The following is a 2,904-nucleotide window of genomic DNA, read 5'->3' on the forward strand; positions in this document are numbered from 1 at the left end:
CCCTGGCTTTGCTCATTTGCACCAGCTTCTGCACACATTGATGGGCTTGAAATGGCAGTCCCCACTCCCCCAGTGCCCTTCTCTTGTGCTGGGCAGACAGGAGGATCAGGAGAGACTGGTTCCTTTGAGGGGGAGAGCTGGAGTGCAAAATGAGCAGCCCACAACCCCCAACTGGCAGTACTTCATTCAGGAACACTTCTCTCTCCACAGGGGCTGGTCTGCTCTCTTTATCCATCCTCTGACATGATCCTATATCCAGGCACTTAAGAAGAAGAAAAAAGCAGCAAAACTGAAAGCTGCTATTTTTAAACTCTGCCCTTGGCTCTTTGCAGCACTCTGCTTTCCTCCCTGTGATTCAGTGTTCTTTTGAAAACTAGGCACCAGGGCCCTGTGGTTTCCTGGTACTTGGAACATAAAATCTCCTAATTCTTCTCTCACAGCAAGCTTCAGAGGCCAGGGAGTGATTGATATTTTCTATCGCTTCATTAATAGTCACGGCACAGTAGTTTCCTAATCTGTTTTTGCACTGCTTTTTATTTTGAATAATTTGTCTTTCAAATTTCCTCAGCCCTCCATGTCACACAAAGCAACTGCTGTTTGCTCCCCTCCTGCCTTTTAACTGCTGGGTTGAGACCTTCAGGAGCTGGGAAGTTGTGGGTCCTGCCTCAAGGGGCTTCTCCGTGTTTGTTTTAATAAGCTTGGCAAATAATCCTGAGGGTATGTCCTACAATGATTAAAATCCTTGGGAAAAGAGAATTCCTGAGAGTCTCTGTTCACCTCCATCACTGTGCACAGTGAGAAAGTTTGTGCCATAATCCATTTTCCCAGCTTCAGGGCCAACCTTGGATCTCCCCTTCTTCAAACTGGACCTGCTTTGGAGTCCTCTGTGACAAAGGCAGCCCACCCATCCCACGGAGGTGAACAGGATTCCTCTGTTTGGCCATCAGCATGGAGAATCTGTAGTGTCTGAACTGCTTTTCTGCACTTCTTACATACCTGCACCAATCAATTCTAGTCCAGGGAATTCCAAGTTCAAAACCTGGATATTAGACCTATTTCTGTGATGAACAAGGTGCACAGGGCACGGGAACTAAACAAATCCCTGGCAGAGAAAGGAAAACCTGGGATATCTCCTGCTGACCGTGCCCATCCCCACCACACCTTCAGGGATAAAGCTATACTGGATAAAGGCAGAAAATGCAGTGGGACCCATTTGCAAGGGGCTTGAGCATCCACAGAGGAGATGGGGGGAAAACAGGATGGGAGCCAGTTGTTGTGAGCCAGCTCCTCCCTCCCACACTGCCCTGTAAACACCTGGAAGCTTTACCTGTACATGAGCTGCTGTCCCAGATTAAACAATGCTCTGTGCAGCTGGGGCTCTCTGGCATGGCTGCAGTAATCCTGAACTCACTGTAAACTGCTTTTTCATTCAACCCAACTTGGAAAAAGGCAGACAGGCTGTAGTCTAAACACCCCAAGAGTCTGTATTTGCTTTGTTCCAGCACACTCTGCTCTCCTGTGATTTAAAACAATATGTCTTTGTGCTTATCTTCTGGGCTTGGCAAGGCAGGATTTACCTCTGAGTTTTTGTCTCAACAGGAGAAATTGCTGTCTAACAGATCCTTTGTGGACTTCCGACCAAAACCATCCAGTGCAACATATGGTAAGTCATTCAATGTTTTATAAACTCAGACCCTCAACTACAGCTATTTATGGTGGAAACTGGCATATCAATAGTTTCTTTTTGGTTACAAGGGTAGTGAATTCTGGCTTATGGTTTTTATGACATCTCAGTTTGGGTTTCTCCAGCCCTTCCTTAGATTATAATGCCTTTGACTTTGCATTTGTTCCTTCTGGTGCCTGCCACAGCAGCTTAGCACTGTGGTGTGTCAGCAAAGGAAGAATCTCAGCCACATTCCCCTTGCTCCAAAACACACAGGCCCTTATTAGTCCTGTTCAAGGGGAAGGTTTGTGCCCTGATGTCACACATGGCAACAGCGTGTGAGGACGTGGCTTTGGATGATCTCTTACTGCACTGATGTATCCATTCTTAGTCATGTCCTCCTCTGATACAAAAAAGGGGTGAGACAGTGGATAAATGAGTGTGGCTTGTGGGGTGGCTTTGTTTAAGTTCTCTTGGTCTAGCCATCAGCACTTGAGTGATGCCTGCAGTGGAGAGGAGTTGGGATTTATTGCAACCTCAGCACGTGGCAGGGATACACTGTACAGTGGTGGAGATAAACTGTGCTGGCAACCTCTGGGCTAGTGCAGAGAGCAGGACTGGGTCTGCTACACCAGCACATTTCTATCACTGCAGCTCTGCAGCTTTCAGCCTGTGATGGATGTTGCTCTGTGCTCGGTGGTTGAAGGGCACTTGTGTGCCCTAATTCCAGCACAGGGTTAGGAGGTTAAATTTTTTTCCTGTAGTTGTTTGGATCATATGAATTTCTTCTGTATATCTGCTTCTGGTATTCAAAAATGGTTGTCATGCATTGCAGGGATCATCTGGCAATTGGGTTGACTGTGTGAAAGGTGAAATGGTTCCTGTGGTGGGACAATGACCTGAGGAAGTGCTTCCAGGCCTTTTTAGGGAGAGAACTTCTGGGTTTGCACTCCCATTGACCAAGGAGGTCCCACACACCTCCTGCTAGAACTGAATGCACAGTGCATGTTCTGCAAATGTTTTATTGCTTCCAGGCATGAGCTCTCCTTGGGTTTCCTTTATGGTTAATGCAGCCCATCTGTAGTTTAAAGACAGCAATGTTCAGCTCTCTTGCTTTTGGTGTTTTTTGTAGTGCTGTGCTCAGGTGATCATTGTAAATGTGTTGCTCTCACTTTGGACCTGATTTTTACAAAGTCCTGGATTCTTTTCGTTGTTCCAAGATGTGCCTACATTCTCTAGGA

The sequence above is a fragment of the Vidua macroura genome, chromosome 18 (assembly GCF_024509145.1).
Source record: "Vidua macroura isolate BioBank_ID:100142 chromosome 18, ASM2450914v1, whole genome shotgun sequence".
In the NCBI taxonomy this organism is placed as follows: Eukaryota; Metazoa; Chordata; class Aves; order Passeriformes; family Viduidae; genus Vidua; species Vidua macroura.